A 23,351-nucleotide genomic window follows, 5' to 3' on the forward strand; every position below is an offset into this window, starting at 1 on the left:
ACAGGCGTGAGCCACCAGGCCCAGCCGACCAACCACAAATTCCAAAGTCCCACCAGCTGATTCCCATGCCTAGTTTCCTTTCTGTGTAGCTCCCAGAATAAAATATGGTTTCTCTAAAGACTGCCACCACCGTTTCATTAGGAGGCTTACTTCTTAACTTCTTACAAATCACTGCAGAAAAAAACAGAGAGAGGACAAAAAATTTTAAATAAATGAGTAATTTATACAGTTCTTGGAATCCTATCATCACTGTCTATAATGTAGCTCTGACTCTATTCTTAGTTGCTCTTGCAAATCGCTTCTGACTTTGCATTTTCTTTGGTCATTTAGAAGGTATCTAGTTTGCACCCTTTTACAACACACTATTTGTGGGTGATTACATCAGCCATCTGTTTTAGCTCATGCAGGACCTGGTTTCAAGAAGGGCCTCTTCTTAGGGAAGACCTGAGTATGCAAGACAACACAGTAAGTATTAACTGATGTCACTGGCTCCTCTCTTGTTCAAGACGGTAATTGAATTTGAGAGACAACACAGATTGAATATTCTCCTCAAAATGGCCTTTACACTACACTCTCACACGCCAATAAAGCAAGTAACATACACTTTGAGTTGCCGAACAGTACATTGTATATAGATAGAAATGTCTATGACACTATGTATAGATAAAGTTTAGGAGTGGTCCACTCTAAAGTTTAGGAGTGGTCTAGAGAAATCCATTACATTTAATCACGTAACCGTAAGCATACATTTCTAAGCCAGAAATAACGTGAATTTATACGTGGCCTTTCTTATGACCCAGCAATCTTGATACTAGTTTTTATGTGAGAAATGAAAACATATGCCCACAAAATATCTTGTACAAGATTATTTATAGCAGCTTTATTCATACTAACCAACAATTGGAAACAATCCAAATATTCATGAACAGGAGATTTGAGAAATACATTGTGGTATATTCATACAATTGAATACTGTTCAGCAATAAGAAGAAACAACCTTGATACATGCGAGTACACAGTTGAATCTCAAAAACAAAACATGATAATGGGTGAAACATGCCAAACAATAACGGTGCATTCTACATGACTTCCTTTATGTTAAATTCAAGAATGAGCAAAACTGTTCTACAGTGATAGAAAACATAAGTGTGATTGGCTAAAGATGAGGAGAGCTGGCTAGAAACAGTCAGGAGGGAGTTTCTGGGGTGATAAAACTATTCTATCTCTTGATCAAGATATATACAATCATTGATCCATGTACATAATATTTATGCATTTCAATCTGTAAATTATACCTCATTTATGAAAAATGTTTAACAAAACATAATATTGGCATATTTGGAAAATATATCCTATAACCCATATGCATCTGTATACATTCTATGTAAATAAGTTCGCTTTGTGTTATTAAACAGTAAGTTCATCATTAACTCTGTTTTCCTGAGTGTCCCTGTCACCGCCAGTTAAAGTAGCATCACAACATCTTGGCAGTCAATCCTACAGTCAGGAAGAGCTAAAGACACTCAGGTGATACTTCAAGCCCTTCCTATCTATGCACACTAGCAAATACAACAAACCTAACTAACTGAAAGAAAAAAAAAAAAAGGGCTTCGAGCATACTTCAGAATCTACCAAATATTACCATGGCTTTGAGTGCATCTGAAGCACTCCCCCAAATCCACCAACTTAAAACTGAAAAAGAGAAAGAGCTGGAGTTGGCAGCATTCAATAAATCGTTAAATACTGTCAGCATAGTTGTCTGCTTGGGATGAGCTCTAAGCCTTGATTGAAATCTCTCCAATAAATCAAATGGAGCAAGGTGATTTTTGTAATTGCCCATAACTAGCATTCTGCCCTTATATCTTAGACAGAAAACTAGAATTTGAGACCTGCTAGCAATGAGACAAGCCTCAGATGGCAATGCAGCACACACATCGGGGTGCCAGCCTTAATATCAGAGCAAGTCCAGATTTGAAGAAAATTGTCACAATTTTAAAAACAAGGACTGTCAAACTGTCAATGCTAGAGAATATTCTCACACAAAGCAAAATAGGATTGGCTATCATGCTTTCACGCCTGCATTCTTGAGTCTAGCCCCTGGAAAGCTAATAAGTGCTGAGAAGGATGGGAATAGAAGAGAATCCAGAGAAACACATACCGGAAGGACCATGGCATTCCCCATTGGCCAGATTTCATAATTGGGATAACTATGGTGATTTTTAGTCCCAATGCAAACGCACTGAACATTTTCACTTATATTTTCTTTTGTCAGCTCCAATTACTCATAAGTTTGAAAAGCTAATGTTTGTGGAAGCCTCATTTCCCACCCATGAGGTGATACGGGCTTAAATGTCATCACTGAGCAAATTGTGTCGCTCTTTAACTTCCTGGTCAGGACCCAGCCATTCTCGATCTTTCCAGGTAATAGCAAAATAGAAACAAAAACAAAAAACAGACTTAGAATCTTAATTAAAACTAGTATTTCCTTTAATATGAGAAACAGAGTACTAACCAATTAATGAATTTAGTATTTACACTCTGCTTAAGTATATATGCCTAAATTATTTTTGTGAGGTCAAGTTAGAGGCCCTAACCTATTTATGAAATAAGGTTGTTGAAAACTAAGAAGTGAATTATCTTCCTAGAAGGTCACTATACCAAATGGTATTGGTGCCCCAGTAACGGTGACCCGCTGCAGGCAGCTGCTAACTCCCTGTCTGTGGGCTTTCTCTCTGCTCCCACCAAACAGGGCTGAAATGCTGGTGAGTTTATACCTTAAGAAGCAGGCTTCGGCTAAGGAGGAATTAGAGGTAATAAATAAATACCCCAGCTTCTCACCGCTAAGGAGGAATTCGAGGTAATAAATAAATACCCCAGCTTCTCACCACTTCCGAGGGACAACTCTGAAGTGTGTTCTACACTGCCCCCTAAAGGTCCCCAGTGGAATTGAGCCTTGTCTCCCCCTGGTATAACCTGCCATTAACACACTTGGTCTCCCCTTTCTGGTCTCAGCACCTTACTTCCCTATAGGTACTTCCTGCAATCACAATTGCACATAATTGATTTGCATCTCAATCCTAGACTCAGGGTCTGTTTCTAGGGAAACCCAAGCTTTGATGCCACAAGCAGGATTTTATTAGACCAAAAAGAGCTGCACAGATCTTGATAAAAGCTCCCTGTGATTCAGGAAATATAAAAATAAGACTTCCCCACCAGCTTCTAGGAAGTATACACTGCTCCTGTGATAGACCAAAAACGGAGAAGTCTGGACTGACATTCTAGTTACGGAGCGTTGGTGGATTGTCAAGTTGTCTGACATTAAGTTTGGAAAGATAAGGGAAATTATTTTTCTCTCAACTATGCAAGCAAAAAACTGAAAATAACTCCCTATAGTGTTAACCCTACTTAGAAACAGATGAATGGCATGCCAGCCTAAAGCCAGTTGTTTGCCCCAGGCCTCTTAGAGAAATTTTTAATAGCAAACCTCTGTCAGGGTTTTTCTTTTCCCATTCCTGTCTCTGTTAGTCAGCCTATCAGATATACATGACCATTTAATCCATCAGCATAGTTAATGGATTCCTGAGATCCTTCATTAGTATTTGGAAGTGTCGAGGACACTTTGTGATGCCTGTGGAATTCAGACTGGAAAGATTCACAGCGGCATGTTGGAGGTGGACAATGAAGTTCTGGCACTTTCTATTCCCTTCGAAGAAGAAAACTAGCCTTTCAAGTCTGCAAGACATAGGGACAATAGACCCTTTGGGGCAGTCTGGAGGAGACCCTTTTTCCAGGATTTATACTGGGCAGTGTATCTGTGTGGGAAGGAAGCTGGACTGAAAGGTGAAAGATGCAGGTGCTGGCAAGCAGTGTGACATCGGTAGGTCAACTTGATCTTTCCTCCGCCTTGGTTTCTTTCCCTCTGAAATGAAGGGAAGTGAAAGAAAGAATTTTTCAGCTCTTTAATTCTAGTCTCTAAGAGTAATGCTAATTTATTATTCAGGTCAAAAAAAAAAAAAAAAAAAAAAAAAAAACGCATGTAATAGTCTCCTAGGGCTTGAATGTGTCCTAACTGATGGATATTGGTTTGGGAAATTGTGCTTTTTGTAATTCAAAGGCCCCTTAGCCTAAACTCTTTAAGGAATTCCTATAATAGCCCTGCTGGTAGAATTCAGAAAGTATCTCTCTTTCAGCAAAATGAATTCAGAACCTGGGAACATAAAATGTATGAAGAAAAATGAAAATTATTGTCTAACTTTAGAATCTTGATCTTTGGAAAGATGTTTATGACATGTTAGTCTTTTATTTTTATATTTTTATACAGATGCACCTTGGCTTACTGTGGGGTTATGTCCCGATAAAGCCATCGTAAATTGAAAATATTAAGTTAAAAGTTCATTTTTAAGCTTATAATATTTTCAATTTATAACAGCTTTATCCAGACATAGCCCCGTTATAGGTGGAGTAGCATGCAGAATGCGTATTGTTTTTGGACCATTGTAAAGGTGAAAAATCATAACTTGAACCATTCTAAGTTGCGGACCGTCAGTATGGTCATATATGTCTGTCCCTTACTGGCCAAACTTCTGCAGATATTCTCCTAGAATTTCTGCTAATTTTTCTTCTTCTGCATTTGCACATTTGATGAACCAGGGGCTTATTTTTTATATGATAATAAGATAGGTATCTAAATTCATTTTCTCTTCTATTGATAACAAGTTACCAAATAAAGCATCTTTTTTTCCAGTGAACTGAAATCCCACCTTTGCCACATTTCTGGTTCCCATTTGTACTTGCTCTATTTCTGGACTATTCTATCCATTGACCTCTTTGTCTGCTCTAATAGTGAAATGTTTTGATTGCAGTGGCTGTAGTAGGCTGAGAAATGCCACCTCCCCCACTCCAAAAGATATCCACACCTTGATCACAGGAACCTGTAAATGTTACCTTATTTAAATTTATAAAAAGCTTCTGTAAATGTGATTTTGAGGATTTTGAGATGAGAAGATTATCCCGGATCATTGGGATAGGCCTTAAATGCCATCACAAAATATGTGCTTATAAGAGAAGACAGAGGGAAACTACAAAGACAGAAAATCTCAGAGGCAGAGACCAGAAGGATGGAGCCACAAGTAAGGGAGTACCAGAAGCCACCAGAGGCTGGACGAGGCGGGGAACGAATGACCTCCTAGAGCCTCCAGCACAAGCATAACCTTGAGGATTCCTTGATTTCAAACTTCTCCAGAGCTGTGAGATAATAAATCTGTTGTTTTAAGCCAAGTTTGTAGTAATTTACTACAGGAGTAATAGAAAACTAATATAAGAGCTTTTTGCATTTTTAACAAATGTTAAACCACATGTCTAGTCATTCCTTTTTCAAAATCTTGACTTTTCTTAATTTTTTAGTCTTTCAATGGAATTATTGATTATTTTGACCAAGTCCAATTCAGATTGCGATTTCATTATATTTATATATTAAATTGGGATAAATTGGTATTTTTATGATATTAGTCCTCCCATCCAAAAATAAGGTATTTTTCAAAATCCCTTGTTTGATATACTTGAGTAAGATTTTATAATTTTCTTCATTTCTGACATATAACTAAATAAAATGAGAAGGATCTAAGTATTTTATTATTTTGTTATTAGTACGAATAATTTCTTCCCATTTCTAACTTAGTAATTCTGTTATAGAAAGAGGCTGTCGATTTTATATATTTATCCAGTCCCTCTCACCCCCAATCTCTATGTTCTCTTTATAATTTTAATAGTTGCTTATAGTTGCTTTAGTGGAGTCTTTAATTTTGTAATACAATAACTGAAACTCTTCCTTTGCTGTATTTATGCTGATTATTTTATTTACTATTTTCATTGCATCAATTAGCACTTGTCAAACACTGTTCAATTTTCATAGTAATAAAAGTCATCTCTAATTTTTCCATATTGTAACAAAATTGATTTCAGGATTTTACCATCCATTCTCATGTTTTCTGTTAAGTAAATAATCTTTATCATAGCTACTTCTTCCCTTCTATTCAAATTTTACTTAGATTTTTTTTTAAGACTAGATGATGAATTTTATAAAGTAACCCTTTAGTAGCTAGTGGTATAATTATATGGTTTTCCCTCTAATTTGTTGAAATATGGAACCATGTAATATATTTCAAAATTTGAAATCTCTTTGAATTCTTTGGATAAGTACCATTTGGGTTTGACAATCTTATTCTCCTACTATTCAGCTGAAATTTCTTTGCTAACACTTTATTTTTTAAAATCTCCATCTGTATTCACAAGTAAATTGATTCACAGATTTATTTTATATATGAACCTTAACAGACTTTGCCATTAAACTTATATAAGTTTGATAAAATGAACAAGAACACTATCCATCATTTTTCTGCAGTCCTTAATCACTCAAATTGCAGAGAAGTTTTTTTTAGTTTTTAAAACTTAGGCCGAATTTGACTATAAAACTCACTGGGCCTCGTGATATTTTTAAATGAAAGGTATTTAATTATTTTACCATCAATTTACTGGTTATTGACCTAATCAAATATTTTCAATTGTGCTGGGTCAATTTTATTTGATTATACTTTTTCAGATAATAAAATTTATTGCCATGTATTTATATATAATACTCTCCAATAATTTTTCAATCTCTCATCGATCTATGGTTTCTCTGCCTTCTGATATCTTATATTCTACATTTTTGCTTTTTTAAAAAAATCAATACTTGCCAGTCTACTTTGTCTTTTCAATGAAATTCTTTTTTCTGTTTTCTTTTTTCTATTTCTATTTTTTTGATAATTTACAATTACATCTTTTCTCATTTATATTGGTTCCCATTGTTTTTCTGATTTCTTAATTTGAAGTTCACCTACTTAGTTATTTTTAAATTACGAAAGCAATAAAGATATATTTTTGCATAATATAGCTGTAATTACATCCCACAGGTTTTTGTACCAAATGTTTTTTTCACTATTTTCCAAATACCTTAAATAGTATGTGATTTTAGTTTAATTTCTTTATTGATCTAGTAATTATTTGGAAGAATATTTTTAACTTCCATGTAGTTAATGTTATTTCTGGCCTTTTAATTGCTTATTTCAAGTTTAATAGAGTCTAATTAGAGAACGTGTTCCATAAAATCTTTATTTTGGATTATTTTATTAAGACTTTCTTTGTGGCTACATACGTGATCAGTACTAGTAGATTCTCCATCAAAATAGGGAAGAATGTACATTTTCTGTCTCTAGTTTACAAAAAGAAAGGTCTATATTCACTACTTGCCACGTCCATATCCTAACATGTTTCTACTAAGTTGAGTTTGTTGATTATATTCTTTAGTATATTGTCTCTTACTTTTTGCTTATTTGATATTTCGAATTCAAAAAGCTATTTATCAACAATTACATTATAATTGCGCATTGTCAAAGTTTTCTTGTATTTCTAGTTTGTTTTGGCAGATATGGTGTTAGATACATAAATTTTTGCAACTGTTGAATAAAGTGCTTACTATTATTTCTTCTTCTCTCAGTTTGATATTTTATTCTTGTATTTTGTTTTGTTTGCCATTAATATTCTCACCTTAGCTTCATTTTTAACCTGATTTCCTAGTGTATCTTTGATAAACTCTTTATTATCCATATTTTATCATCACTGTTTTATGTATCATAATTCTAAATAGCATGAAGTTATTTTTGCTTTATACACTCTGATAATCTTTCTACTCTGAGAGAATTTGACTGATTTATATTTTAATAACTGATATAAAGTTTATTTGTCGAAAATATTTTGTGTGCTCTCTGTGGCATTGTGTTGCTTTTCTTTTCCTTGTAACTATAAACACATAACAGCAGGGGCCATTTCTGATCCCACCTTTCTGTACTTTGCACATTCCCCTATCTTGAGCTCCATGTTGTGAATCTATTATTATTATTTGATAGACTGTGTCCTTGAACTGTGTCCTTGAAAACTCATGAAGTTTTGTTTTCTAGTTTTTCTCTACTACTCTGAGACCTGGCCACTGTGAAAAGACTTGCCTATTGCTGGCACTGATAGTTGATGTCTTGGCCAGGTAAAGCATTACAGAACTCTAGTCCTTTTGTCTAAATTGTTGGTTCATGGGAAGTCAAATGCTGGCCTCTCCAGATGGAGGTGCCAATCCTTTCCCCACATAAGGTCTAGCAGCAGCCCAGGCCACTGGGGCTTCCTCTCCAGGTTTACCGGGGTCACGGGGTCAGAGAGCCTCTCCACAGATCACGTGCCCTGAGTAGGCAGGTGCATTTCCTCTCCAAGGCCTCTCCTGGATGACCCTCCCCTAAGTAGCTGCAAAATCTATAGACTTCAATCTGGATCTCTAGAAAAAGCCAGCTCCTTCTACCAGGGTGCCAGGGCTCTCCATCCCTGGAAAGATCAGGAGCATGTGTATCTCACATGTTCCCTTCCAATTCTCAGACTATTTTGTTTCTGCAGAGAGGAAGGAGAGGGGTTGGGGTACAAGGGTGAATTTTGATATGTGGTCCTGGGCTACCCTCTTTCTGGTATACTTCATACCTGTATATCATTATTGCAATGACTCTTATATACATTTTCTTTTTATCACCACAAAAACGCTTAAAATAGGAGGGGACTACAATCCCGCTTTACAGAAAAGGACACCAAGACTCAGCAAGTGGTAGTATTAGTCTGTTTTCACGCTGCTGATAAAGACATGCCTGAGATTGGGCAATTTACAAAGGAAAGAGATTTAATGGAGAACTCATAGTTCCACGTGGCTAGGGAAGCCTCCCAATCATGTAACAAGGCAAGGAAGAGCAAGTCACATCTTACGTGTATGGCAGCAGGTAAAGAGAGGGCCTATGCAGAGAAACTCCCATTTTTAAAAACCATCAGATCTAGTGAGATCCATTCACTATCACGAGAACAGCATGGGAGAGGCCCACCCCCGTGATTCAATAATCTCCCACCAGGTTTCTCTGACGACATGTGGGAATTATGGGAGCTACAAGATGAGATTTGGGTGGGGACAAAGAGCCAAACCATATCATTCTGCCCCTGGCCCCTACCAAATCTCATATCGTCACATTTCAAAACCAATCATGCCTTCTCAACAGTCCCCCAAAGTCTTAACTCATTTCAGCATTAACTCAAAAAGTTCACAGTCCAAAGTGTCATCCAAGACAAGGCAAGTCCCTTCCGCCTATGAGCCTGAAAAATCAAAAGCAAGTTAGTTACTTCCTAGATACAATGGGGGTACAGGCATTGGGTAAATACAGTCATTCCAAATGGGAGAAATTGGCCACAACAAAGGGGCTACAGGCCCCATGCAAGTCTGAAACCCAGCAGGGCAGTCAAATCTTAAAGCTCCAAAATGATCTCCCCTTTGACTCCTTGTCTCATATCCAGGTCACACTGATGAAAGAGGTGGGTTCCCATAATCTTGGGCAGCTCCACCCCTGTGGCTTTGCAGGGTACAGCCTTCTCCTGGCTGCTTTCACAAGCTGGCATTGAGTGTCTGTGGCTTTTCCAGGTACACAGCACAAGCTGTTGGTGGATCCACCATTCTGGGATCTGGAGGACGGTGGCCCTTTTCTCACAGCTCCGCTAGGCAGTGCCCCAGTAGGGACTCTGTGTGGGGGCTCTGACCCCACATGTCCCTTCTGCACTACCCTAGCAGAGGTTCTCTATGAGAGCCCTGTCCGTCAGCAAACTTCTGCCTGGGCATCCAGGTGTTTCCATACATCTTCTGAAATCTAGGCGGAAGTTCCCAAATCTCAGTTCTTGACTTCTGTGCACCTACAGGCTCAACAGCATGTGGAAGCTGCCAAGGCTTGGGGCTTAAACCCTCTGAAGCAACAGCCCTGGCTGTACCTTGGGCCCTTTTAGTCATGGCTGGAGCGCCTGGCACACAGGGCACCAAGAACCTTGACTGCATACAGCAGAGAGACCCTGGGCTTGTCCCACAAAACCATTTTTTCCTCCCAAACTTCCACACTTGTGATGAGAGGGGTTGCCATGAAGCCCTCTGACATGCCCTGGAGACACTTTCCCCACTGTCTTGGGGATTAACATTCAGCTCCTCATTACTTATGCAAATTTCTGCAGCTGGCTTTAATTTCTCCTCAGAAAATGGGATTTTATTTTCTATCATCACATTGTCAGGCTACAAATTTTCCAAACTTTTATGCTCTGCTTCCCTTAAAAACCCAAATGCCTTTAACAGCACACAAGTCACCTCTTGAATGCTTTGCTGCTTAGAATTTCTTCTGCCAGATACCCTAAATCATCTCTCTCAAGTTCAAAGTTCCACAAATCTCAGGGGCAGGGGCAAAATGCTGCCAGTCTCTTTGCTAAAACTTAACAAGGGTCATCTTTGCTCCAGTTCGCAAAAATTCCTCATTTCCATCTGAGACCACCTTAGCCTGGACTTTATTCTCCATATTACTATCAGCATCTTGGGCAAAGCCATTCAAAAAGTCTCTAGGGAGTTCCAAACTTTCCCATTTTCCCGTCTTCTTCTGACCCCTCCAAATTGTTCCAACCTTGCCTATTACCCAGTTCCAAAGTTGCTTCCACATTTTTGGGTATCTTTTCAGCAGCACCCCATTCCTAGTACCAATTTACTGTATTAGTCCGTTTTCACACCACTAATAATGACATACCCGAGAATGGGCAATTTACAAAGGAAAGAGATTTAATGGAGAACTCACAGCTCCTCGTGGTTGGGGAAGCCTCACAAAACATGGCAGAAGGCAAGGAGGAGCAAGTCACATCTTATGTGGATGACGGCAGGCAAAGAGAAGGCTTGTGCAGAGAAACTCCCATTTTTAAAACCATCAGCTCTGCCGGGCACAGTGGCTCATGCCTGTAATCTCAGCACTTTGGGAGGCCAAGGCAGGTGGATCACGAGGTCAGGAGATCGAGATCATCCTGGCTAACACAGTGAAACCCCATCTCTACTACAAATACAAAAAATCAGCCGGGCGTGGTGGCGGGTGCCTGTAGTCTCAGTTACTTGGGAGGCTGAGGCAGCAGAATGGCATGAACCCAGGAGGCGGAGCTTGCAGTGAGCTGAGATTGTGCCACTGCACTCCAGCCTGGGCGACAGAGTGAGACTCCATCTCAAAAAACAAACAAAAACAAACAAAAAAAAATCAGCTCTTGTGAGACCCATTCTGTCACAAGATCCGCCCCCATGATTCAGTCACCTCCCTCCAGGTTCCTCCCACACCATGTGGGAATTACGGCAGCTACAAGATGAGTTTTGGGTGGAAAAGAGCCAAACCATATCAGTGGTTGACTTATCCAAGGTCCTATGGCCAGTGAGTCACAAGGACAAGCAAGGATTCTCCCATGTTCTGAGGTGCCCTCCAGTCACTTGGAATTGCCCTGTGCCCAATTCTACTACTGGAGGGGTTTTTCAAAAGTGCAATTTGCTTTACTGAGTTCTAAAACACATCAAATAGAATATTACCCAAGAAATGGGGGTGGGGAACTTCTCCTGTTATCAGCAAAAAATCAAATGAAATTCTCAGACATTCAATTGCTGGCCATCTTTTTAGCCTACCATATATATATATTTTTTTTTTCTTTACATATATATTCCTACTCAAACAGGTGATCAGTTCTATAAGGAAATCTGAGGGGTTTGAGAGCCTACACAAATCTTTTTGAATCACTGCCAATATTTTCTGGATCAAGAAGAATGATGAAAAATTTTCTGCAGCATCACATAATTATCATTAACAAGATTTGTCTCTAAAGCTGCTCTTTTGTAAGAACTGCAAGGAAGGGGGCTATTGCAGCACAGTAAGACAAATTACATTTCATGTTGTAAGTTTGCAGCAAAACATTGTAAGTATCTTGAACAATAGGGTACACACATTAAAATCTTCTTATGCCAGAGGAAGTCTATATTTTATAAAACCATACACCTGCTACTTATGCTGAAAAGTTGAAGAAAATTGGGTCTGAATCAGTGACTTACAGTGGTGCCTCTCAAACTTTAGGGTGCGTCAGGATCACCTGGGGGCTCATTCAAACACAGATTTCTGGACCCCGGCTGCCCCCAAAGATTCTGATTCTGCAAATCTTGAGCAGCCTGAGATTCTGCAGTTCTATGAAGCTTCCAGGTAGTGTCAATGCTGGTGCTAGGCTGATCATACTACAGGACTGCTGGCTTGGAGGATATGCAGCTGTCCAGCCTGGTGTCAGTAGTAGCTGGGATTTGTCTTTCAAGGCCCTTGCTATTCTTTGATAGCTCCTCTTTCCCCCACCTCCAAGTCCTGAAATCTTTCTAGTTCTCGCCCTTAACAATTCCTGACTGAAATGAGGAGAACTGCTGGGGGGTAGCACCATTTCTAGGGTACATTCATGTTAATAAGATACACTTAAATACTAAAATGTCAAAAACGAATATGAAAGACCTGGGAATCAGACAAATTTATTCATAAATGAAAATTCTACCTGCTGTGCACCGCCCAAACTGTTCTGAGGAGGTAACTGCCTACCTCATGTGCAATTCACATGGGTCTCGTTTGTTTCAGAAGGGCTCAGAGCACTGAGGACACACAAGGGAGAGTGGGGAAAGCTTAATTAATTTCTCTTAAAGTTGTATCTTCTTGGATGTTTGCACTCCTGCTGTCCTCTGTCAAATTTATGCTGCATATTTCATAAAACTAAGAAAACTATCTTGGGTGGGGGTGAGGGTAAGTGTTGGGAAGAGAACTAGAAAAGTACAAATACATGAAAAAAACACTCACTGCATTGACCTCAGAATGCCCAAATCTAAAGAGACTCCACAAAGACCTATGAAAACCGCAGCGGGCAATCTCTTTTGTTTTATGGAATGAAGGTTCAGGAGCAGTTGAGACACGAGGCATAATTGAGAGGCACTGAAATAAGGACAGCAGTGCCTCCATCCAAAAATAATCGAAGTTGTAACAACCCCGAGATGTCACACCTCGGCTGCTTGCTTTAACAGGCATAGATATCAAGTCAAGGTAGAAAGCTTTGTAATATCCAGCTGCATCATTTACCTTTGACTGTAAGAGAAAGGCCATGAGGTGCCCACTTATCTTGGGGGTGCACCTGGATTTGATTTTGAAAGTCAAGAGCTCTCAAAAGAGGCTGTAAGAGAGAGGTCTGGGAGATGTTTGGTCAAGTTTGCTCAAAGTTCACAGTCAAAACGTTTTTCTTAGTTAATTTCTTTTTCAAATCCTGTTCCGGTGAAAAAATTCCTGGTTTACACTGCATCATGATAAATGGCTGTATATTCCATTCACTCACTGATCTCTGGATTGGTTAAAGGCAGTAAGCATGACTTACTAACCTCTTTGTTCCTGGCATCTAGAACAGTACCTGGTACACAGAAGGGGTAAAATAACTGTTCTTGCTATGGTTCTGCTGGGTCCAGGTTGTATCCATATATTGTTATCTCTGAGAAATGCAACTGGGAGGGAAACTGCTTCCATTTTACCCAACACGGAAGAAATGGAAATGCATTATATCAATAACATTCATGTTTTTGAGTGCCGACCATTTTGCATGCCTTGTCTCATCCAATTTTGCCAATTCTGTGAAGTAGGAGTGATTACTACCATGTTAGAGATGTGGAAACTGAGGCTTGGAGGCATGATTTGCCCAGAATCACGCAGTTAGGAACTAGAAATCTAGGCTTTGTGGCAGAGCTCTTAGCTAACAGGCTCATACTATCTTTATTCTGCCACTCTCCTTTCCTGCTCCATAGGGGATCTAAGGACCTGAGAAAAACAGCAGAAAAGCACTCAGAGATCTCCTTTGATACTCAACAGTTTTCATAACATGCCCAGAATTATCAGTAACCTAAACCAAGAGCATGGAGCAAGTTGTCCACTCCCAATCCTAAACCAGTTCATGCCTCTAGCAACTCAGCCTTTATTCAGCCCACATTTACTGAGCACTTTCTCCAGACCAGACTTCATACCAGGTGCTGAAAAAAAATCACTGCAACAGACAGACACTTGATCTCACCTTTCAGGAGTCCCCAGTTGTTAGAGAAAAAAACTCGTAAACAACTTTTAAGCACTGAGGAAGGTTTAAGTGCAATAAAGTGTAAGACAAAGGAGTCCATCTTTCAGAACTGAACTTCCTAAATAAAAACAGAAAATGTCATGCACTCAAACCTCTTTAGCTTTCTCAAAGCAGTAGTATCAACAGGAGTGCAAAGAGCTCTGGACAAGCCAGAAGTCATTCCTATTCCACCTGCATTCCCCACCAGCACACATGTGGTTCACTCAGACGGGCTCAAGCAGGCCAGGCGAAGCCCTCTTAAGAGGCAGAGATTTCTGTTCCTGGGCCAATTTAATTATTTAAATTTTTGCAAACATTTACTCACATTCGATGGCAGATGTGTCTGCTAAAATTAGACAGTCCTACAGTGGTCACAAATGACAGATTCCTACAATCTATGAATCTTCAAGGGTACTCCTCAATGCTGCTATACATACAAAGGGATTACAATTAGACCACTCATTGTAAAGGCCAATTATAAGTCCTCAGTAAAAAGAGGGGGGCAGTGGTGATCTGGAGCCTGCTTATACCAGCTCCCAGGAGCCAGTCCTAAATTTTCAGAATTCTGTGAGCCAGTTGTTAAACATGGCCATTATTAGAAATGGAATTACATAAACTTAAAGTAAAATAAATTATAATAAAAACAAAAGTAACAAATAATCAAAAGTTATCATCTATTTTATGACATTTACTATTATACTCTTGAGGTTTTTTGCAGTTATTGTGCCTGCATGGTGAGAAAACTTCCCAGCTCTGTGTTCTAAGAAGTCAAGTTGTTAACTTGAAATCCATCACAGTGGGAGTATTTATATCATGATATTCAGCCAATCACAAGGCCTTTTCCACTCTTAGAGATATTTGTTAAACATTACCAGCACAGCACTAGATAAGAGGGTTTTCTATCAGATTGGTTCAAAAGTAATTGTGGTTTTTGCCATTACCCTTAATGGTAAAACTGCAATTACTGTTGCACCAACCTAATACCAGAAAATTGCAAGCAACATAACTTTCACCACAGGTACAAAGCAAATATAGGCACAGACACAGCTGAAAGAAAAAAAAAACCTGCAGGGAAGAAAGATGCAAACTAGTCAACTTGAGGGTGACAATTGTGTTAGAAGTATAGAATATGACTCAGGCAATCTTCTCATCCATGCCATCCAGACTGGCCTATAGTTGACTGGGTCATTAAGGAGAAGGAAGAAATCTGTCAGAATGTTCCCAGATTTCCAAAGACATCCAACCCAGAACAAAATGACAGCATCTCCTCAGCACTTGCCACCAGGAAAGAGGTCCAGATGATATGAAAACAGAAATAAACCAGATTGTCCATGAACCAGAAATAATCCAGACAGACTCAATGAGAGCAAAATCTCCATCATTGCAGGATGACAGGATTACCCTGGGAACCAAGAAAGGTTAACCTGAGTGATAGGGCACATGAGATGAACTTGATTTTTTTTAGGACTAAATGTTTTTATCCAATTGACAATTAGAGATCACTCAAGTTTTACATATTTGAGGAAACAGTCTGTAGTGCAGTATTGTCCAATAAATCTTTCTGCAGTGATGGAAACATCCTATCAATACTCACTGCCCAAAAGAGCAGCCACTTCATCTAACTGTTGAGCACTTAAAATGTGATCAATGCAACTTAGGGACTAAATTATATGTTGTACTTAACTTTAATTACTATAAATTTAAATGTTCATGACCTGATATGGATAATGGCTATCATATTGGACAATGCAGCTTTAGTGAATCTGAAGCTTGGAAGCATCATTCAATCAATCAGGGTGAATGTAAGTGATAAAGTTGGGGTAATAATAAGTAGGACAAACGGTAGTTCCCTGATTCAGCTGGGTTTATTAAAGAAGTTCTGTTCTTTAGGCTACACATCTATAATTATAAATTCCTGAAGGGTCCACTGTGAATACTAAATTACCATTATATTTCTTAAAAAGCCCATCCCATCTCTTAATGGTGCCACCTTAATCAACATCCTGGAAGTGGTCAGCTGACCCCGATCAGCATCTCAGAAGTGGTGTCCCCGAGATAGGTCAGGAGGCACTTGGTGGGCTTGTCTCTTCTAGCTTTTGTCATCAGTTTCATCAGCATTTGGATGTAGTAAAGTGCAATTCTTGGTCCATCCTGGTCAAGGCAGGTAGAAAAATCACATCCTCGCACTTGTCAAACCATAGGGTTTTCCAGGGGCTTTACTGAGCTACAGCCTCCATCTGATCCCTGCCATTTCACGCCAACTGTGGAACTAGAATGTCACCTAATCCCTCTGGTTTTCACCCCTGTCTTCACATCTCTGCTGGGCCTGGAACTTCTAAGTAGCCTCACCCTCAGCTTCTACTGGGCCCGCCATCAAATCAGACACAATACAACCTGAAGAACTGCAGCATCATGGCTCACTTACCAGACCCAAACTCCTTGGATTCTGCACCCACCCAGCTTCCATTTGGTTATTCCCATTTCACAAGGTAAAATTGTACCTTGGGCACAATTCTGGAAGAAGGAAAGAGGCAGAACCTAGAGGTGAAGGTGACCCTTCTTGGCCAGTGATATAACTGGCTCTAGTGTTTATCTTGTGGGGACCTCCATGCTAACTTTAAAGAGAACTCAGACAATCTTTGAGGCTAGTTGGAGTTTTATTTCTATCAAAGCATAAAAACTGGGCTCCTGAAATAAAGAAGGCTGTATTTCTATCATTCCAGTTATTAGACAAGAGTTGGAAGTTTTGACTGGCTTGGGGCTTTCTTTCTTTTTTTTTTTTTTTTTTTTTGAGCTGGTTTCTTTGTGTTCTTATTTATTTCGGTATAGATGGGTTTGTCAAGGTATAAATTACATTCTATAAAATTCACCCTTTGTCATATTGTTCTATGAGTATTCACAAGCACATATAATCTGGTAGCTACCACCCTAAACAATATATAGGACAGTTCCAATCACACCAAAATCCATCATGTTCTTTGTAGTCAATCCCTCCCCTACTCCCAAGCAACCACTGATCTGTTTTCTACTCCTATAGTTCTTCCTTTTCCAGAATTTCATATAAATGGAATCATACAGTATTTAGCCTTTTTAGTCTGATCTCTTTCACTTAGAATAATGTATTTAAGAATGAAATATTCAACGTCCCTTTTCCCTGTGTAGCTAACAATAACATGGCATCACAGCAAGAGCTGTAATAAGATGTGTCCAGGAAGCAATAGAGATACTCACCAACATTGGCAACAGGGCATGGAAGTCTTCTCAGAGGAAGACATAATCTATTGAGGCCAAAAAGTAAGCCAAGCACCAAGCGCTAAGGAAAAAGACTTTCAGGCAGTGAAAACTCATGCCCAAAAACAGGAAAGACATTAAAATAAACAAGCTTTCTACCTGGAAAGAGAAGCTACTAGATGGTAAAGAGTCCTATATTTTAGCCTAGAGTCCAAGGCAAATGTAAACCTGCAACACTAAGACTCAAATACTTCTAACCAGCAAGGATTCCGACCTTATTGCCATACCCATCTCTCCATTTGTTTCAACAGTGATAAAAGGCAAAAGTCCTTCAAGCTGGAAATCCATCCATTGAACGCACAGATTCTACAGCAAACCTCACCCTGAACTGAGGGTTTGGGAGCACGAGATCGGGGACTGGAGCCAAGCTGTGAGTTCCTGCTCTAATTTCCCCTGACGCGTAAACAGGAGAACATTATTTATCATTTATTGGGAGTATATATCCATGAGCTTTCCCATGGGAATATTAACAGGATGAAACTGAAAAAATAAACTACAGAGTTTTCAGCCAAGTGTTTCTAGATTCATGGGCAGCAGATCAGCTCAGTGTGCAACCAACTGCTTTATCTTGGACAAGTCCTTTGACTTTTCTGGTCCTATGTTCTTTTCTTTACAAACATAAAGCAAAAGAGAAAGAATAAAGTTGGATCAGACCATTTCAGAAATTCCTTCTAGCGCTCTTGTTTTATGGTTTTATAAGTTGAGGTCAAGATGATTGCACTTAAGGAAACTTGCAGCACACTCAGAAATGGGGCTAGAATAAAGGCCCCATTCACACTACCAGGGTTCAGTGAGTACAATGTGGCTTTTTGTTGGGGTGGTGGGTGGAGGGGTGGAGAGAGAATCTGGGAGGTCTGGCATTCACTCTCTCCACCACAGATCTAAATGAGTCACTAAAATTATGGTAGCAACGGTGAACGTGAAAAGAAAAGAGGAAATAGAGCTCCCACCAATCCTAATAATGTTCTTATACCTCTCCTGGGCCAGCAGAAACAGTTCTGGAGGCCACTGGGCCTGGCCAGACTCTGTCTTTATTAAAAGGCAAATGCAGCCACATCTGTTCTCATAAGCTCAAATATCGTTCTAGTCTGTTTACCCTGGGACTGTTGGAAAAGCTGTTATAAATCAGGCTGGAACCATGTGTCACAGGCTCCAGAGGACACAGAACTATTTCCAAAGAGTAGATCACGCTCCAATTTTCCACTTTCCCCACTGCCCCTCCACCTCGTCTCTACTTTGTATTTGTCCTCTGTCCTACAGGTCTGCCATCATCACCAGGAGGATGTCCAGGAGCACCTCTCCTCTGGGGGATGATACAACACTTTCCCAGCCCCTGTTTGCACATAGTGATATGCTGACCCATCAGGGAACCCCAAGAAGGTTGGGGTTCTAGCATGAGCCATAGATTTCTGGCACGTAAGAACTAGAAAAGAAGGGAGGACCCCAGAAACACTAAGTTAACTGACGTTCAAACCTTTTTTTTATTTTTAACTTTTAGAGACAAGGTCTCTTTATGTTTCCCAGGCTGGTCTCCAACTCCTGGGCTCAAGTAATTCTCCCACCTTAGCCTAATGAGGAGCTGGGACTACAGGTGAGAGCCACTGCAGCCAGCTCAAACCTTTTTTTTTTTTTTTTTTTTTTTTTAAAGAACCAGGGCAAAGTTTCTCAAACATTGCATGGAAAACTAAAATGAAAAGTGATAAAAAGTTGCAGAAATGGGGCAGAGAGGTGAAGTGGAGGGGGAAGGGCAGAAGTCTTAAGCTCAGTCCCTTATCCTTAACACATACATACACATGCATGTACATACATCACACCGACATTGTTGAGGAAACAATAAAAAAACAACAACGAAGTCTTCTTCCAACCCACAAATCATCTCCACAAAGCTAGTAAAGAAGCACTCTTATCGTTGGATAACTATTATATGTTCATTAGCTTTCTCATGGATTATTAACAGGATGAAATTGAGAAAATAATTTGCAGTTTTCAGCCAAGCGTTTCTAGATTCAGGGGCATCAGAAAAACCAGAATGTGCTGAGCATCACTGGCAACCTGGTAAGAGACTGCAAAGACAGGAAGAACTCACAGTCACCCTTCTACACAGCCAAACATATTCAACCCACTACATATGTGTGCTGGAGATAAACAATAACTAGTGCTCAAGTAAGAGGATTGGACAGCACCATTTGCCACAAATAGTTGATCCTAACTTTATTTGGTACTGGGGTGACAAGCTATGTTAGCTAATTGACTTTATCCAGAGGAAAAAAAAAATCATGCAAATACCTGTCTTTTTGAAAAGAGGTGGTTTTACAACTTGGTGTGAAATGCCCACTGAAGTTAACCTCTTACTCTTCCATAGAAATAAAATTTAAAAAAAATAAAATTAATAACTAAAAATAACCTGAAAAAGAGATAGGGTCCTATCTCCCTTGGTGTTAGCATTCCAAAGAGATGGCTCCCAGGACTTAGAGAAAGACATTCTAAAAAAGGCTCAGATCATTTCTAAAATATACTTTGTAAAGTAATAAATAATGTACTTACATTTACAGTTTTCCGAGATAAGTATCCTGACAAAGAGAGAGAGAAAGGAAATCCCTTCTCTTATTTTCTGCAGGGGGAACTAAGCCTCTTATTTTTAATTTGTATTTGTCCTCACAACACATGTACAGGTGTCCACACTCTCACACACAACACTTACTTCAATTACCAATAATCCTGAACTAAACAGCCCACACCTGCTGTTCTGAAACCACCCTGTCTCATTCCTGCTGAGGACTTTATCAGCAGGGGTAACATCAGGGTCAGGGCCATATCGCAAACCCAGCATAGTTTCTATCCCCTCAGCTCCAGCAGTTAGAGTCAGAGCAGTGATGCCCACCCTGGCTTCACATCAGAACAATGCAATGCTTGGGCCACCTGTGGTCAATTAAATCTGAATCTCAGGAAATGGGCCCGAGCACTGCTATGGTTTAAAGAGGAAACAGGCGATTCTAATTTGCATCCAAGGTTGAGATCCACTTAGCTAAAGGCACCAAGAGGAAAGTGACAGGCTTAGTAAGACAGTGGCCCTCAGCTCTGGCTCTGCACTGGAATGCTAGGGAAGCTTATAAAAACCACAAGTGTAGGCTGCATCCAGGCCTAATATACCAGGCTCTCTGCAGCTAGGATTCAAGTAATGATATTTCTTAATGCTCCCTGGGCAAGCTCAATATGCAACTGAGACCCAGAAGCATGGGTTAAGAGTTGGCTCCTTGGCCAGGTGCAGTGGCTCATGCCTGTAATCCCAGCACTTTGGGAGGCTGAGGCAGGCAGATGACGAGGTCAGGAGATTGAGACCATCCTGGCTAACACGTCGAAACCCCGTCTCTACTAAAAAATACAAAAAAATAAATTAGCCGGGCTTGGTGGTGGACACCTGTAGTCCCAGCTACTCGGGAGGCTAAAGCAGGAGAATGGTGTGAACCCCAGAGGTGGAGTTGCAGTGAGCCAAGATCACGCTACTTCGCTCCAGCCTGGGCAACAGAGCGAGACCCCCGCCAAAAAAAAAAAAAGAGTTGGCTTCTTAAGAGGAGCAGCTGGTTCAGAGCCTGGTTCTGTGGCTGTAAACTCTTAAGCAAGGGCCTTACCCCCTTCATACCCCTTCTACCCCCTACTGTAGGGGTAGATCCCTAGTACCTATTGAGTAGTGTGTCCATCAAATGACATAATTTTGAATCATGTTTAGTGCAGTGCATGTCAGACGTTAGTTCTCAATAAATTGTAGCCATTATAGAAATGTGTAATATTTAAATAAAAATAGAAAATTCTGTTTAAAGCCATTGTTGGTCTAGAGATAAACTAGTCCATTAAACTACCTAATGGTAACTTTTCCTTCTATATGACTGTTTACTTTGTGAAGCTGACAGAAAGAGTAAGGCTCATTTCTGTGCTATTTCTTCTGTCCTTACTATCCTGGTCCCCTTTTGTCATCAAACTAAAGAAAAAGACTTCCAGGCAAAAAACAAAACAAAACAAAACAAAACAAAACAAAAACCCTTCTCCTACCTGGTGCTGACAGCCCAGTCCTGCACGTCTAGGTCATTCCGTGTCCCGGGCAGAAGTGTTGGGCTCGGGTAGAGAAGATGAGGTTTTTTAAATTAAGATTAAAGAGGTAAAACGTCTGCACCTGTGGATCGCAGAGTTTAGCTGATATTGGAATCACCTGGCTGGCTTGTTAAACCACAAGCTGGACGGACCCTGGTCCTCAGAGTTGCTGATTTAGTAGGTCTGGGCTGGGATTCTACAGTCCTAGTAAGTTCCCTAGTGTCGTGGATGAACCTGGTTCAGCTACCATACTTGGAGAACCACTGGTCTATCCCATTCCTCTCTTTTTCTTTCCTCTTTGTCATGCAAGCAATAAAAGAACATTCTGGTGCCTGTCCTTTGTTCTTTCTGCACTTCCATTAGAACCCAACCTTGGGAATGGTTTGAGGCAATGCTTCAGAAATTCTTCACAAGGCTCCACTTCAGGCAATTTTCAAAGGAAATAATAGATACATAAACAGACTTGGCAGTTTTGAGAGAAGGCCCTGCCTATTCACCATGCCATCTGATAAAGGCCCTTTGTCTCAGGCATAGGGAGAGACAGCATTGTTGATAGGGGCTGATTTCAGATGAAATTCTTGTTTTCATTTTGCTCTTGTTTTTCATCTCCACCCCCAAGTTTTTCTCACCACACCCTGGGTTAACTCCATTTCTTGCCCCAGGAAATTGTCTATCACAAAATTCAGAAGGCTGAGAGCACTTTAGAAATGTAAATTTATGACCATATCTCTAATGCTGTGGTATACTAGAAAACGGTAAATAAATAAGAGCCTTTTCTGAAATACCAACGAATTTAAATTTAAGACTAAGAGCTTTTCTTTCGCTAGGACTGGAACATACTGAAAAACAGCACACACAAGGTTGAGCAAAAGTTCACTTTAAAAAATCCAGGGAAGGCCAAGGCAAATGGGGGAGGGGAAAGTGGGAGACCCAAGAAAATTGAAAAATGGAGAATAATGAAAAAGCCGTTCTGATTCAAACCAAATGCAAACAAGATGCCTCAGCTCAACTGAAGTGGGATGTCTTTGCCAAGATTTCTACCAACTCAAAACTAACATTCTTATGATCGCCCGCAGCCCTCAGCTTCTGATGCTCATAAACCAGTTTAGGGTTTATCATAAGGTCACCACATTCAGCAGGTCAAAGTGCAAGGCCATCTAGTTAAATTTAAATGTCAGATATTTCAAATATTGTGTAACACATACTTAACACTAAAAGGGTGTTCACTGCTTCTCTGAAATTCAAATTGAATGAGGTGTCCTATATTTTATCTGGCAACCTATATTACTATCCAACTCATTGTCCATTTTCTACATAAACTCAAGCAATGGTCTCTGCCCTTATCTCTTATTTCATAGGAAGCAAACCATCCACCTACAGTCTTTACTATAGTTCTGGGAAGACAGATGTTTTTATATTACAGAACTACATGTAAATTAACATTCAATGTTGGGTCTAGCTTTTCCATAAGTCACTCAGCCATTTCCACAGTTGAGATTCCACTTGGCATAACTTTCTCTCTCTTCCATCATTTTTTTTTCTTACTCACCTCATACTCAAACTCCAACTCATTTCAAATGTCAATAGTAGTAAGACTCTTGTCATTTGACTCTTCCTGGCCCTTCTCCAGGTCTCACTTCACACCACCAACTAGTATATCAGAGTATCATTTAGGAGCCTTAAAAGTCTATAGATGCCTGAGGCAACTCCCAAAATTCTAATTTAATTGGTGGTGGGGAGAAAGGGGGAGTTTGGTATTGATATTTTTAAAAGTCCCTAGGGTGATTCTAATGTGCAGCCAGGGTTGGGAAGCACTTCCTTAGGTCAGGGTTTCTCAAACATTCATTTGCACAGAAATCACTGGACGATCATGTCAAAGGCAGGTTCTGGTTCAGCAGACAGGAGGTAGGTCTGCAGGTTTTGCA

The sequence above is a fragment of the Hylobates moloch genome, unplaced genomic scaffold (genome assembly GCF_009828535.3).
Source record: "Hylobates moloch isolate HMO894 unplaced genomic scaffold, HMol_V3 SCAFFOLD_21, whole genome shotgun sequence".
Classification (NCBI taxonomy): Eukaryota; Metazoa; Chordata; class Mammalia; order Primates; family Hylobatidae; genus Hylobates; species Hylobates moloch.